General features: G+C 55.7%; 1 non-coding gene across 1 annotated transcript; it reads left to right on the top strand.

The window, feature by feature from the left end:
- The first annotated feature begins 32 nt into the window (after positions 1–32).
- trnaa-ugc (transfer RNA alanine (anticodon UGC)) lies at positions 33–104 on the top strand. The gene has a single exon. It is a non-coding gene; the product is annotated as a tRNA-Ala (tRNA).
- Positions 105–402: the final 298 nt, after the last annotated feature.

The following is a 402-nucleotide window of genomic DNA, read 5'->3' as shown; positions in this document are numbered from 1 at the left end:
GCGTCTCCGATGTCTTCAAAGCAGTACACGTGGGGGATGTAGCTCAGTGGGAGAGCGCATGCTTTGCATGTATGAGGCCCCGGGTTCAATCCCCGGCATCTCCATCAGGATTTATGTTCACTCGCGTGGTGTCTCTCAGTGTAGCCCCCATTCAGAGCAGACGGATTGTAAGCGGCAAGTTTGAGTCCGCTGGACGTCTCGCAGCAACCTCACTTGCTCGCCTGTCCTACGTGACAACTGCCGTGCCATTGCTCGCCCCTGCTCCCACCCCCAACCCCAGAATGCTGCTTCCTCGCAGTGCTTGTGTAAACTACAGTCAAAAACAAAAGAGTTCTTCCTAATCTAGGAGTCCAGCCTCCTTTGTTCCCGGCTGGAGTGGCCACGACAACCACTTTGACCGGC

This window comes from Larimichthys crocea, unplaced genomic scaffold (assembly GCF_000972845.2).
Source record: "Larimichthys crocea isolate SSNF unplaced genomic scaffold, L_crocea_2.0 scaffold997, whole genome shotgun sequence".
In the NCBI taxonomy this organism is placed as follows: Eukaryota; Metazoa; Chordata; class Actinopteri; family Sciaenidae; genus Larimichthys; species Larimichthys crocea.
The sequence above is the reverse complement of the archived record's forward strand: the minus strand, read 5'-3'. Positions and strand labels throughout refer to the sequence as shown.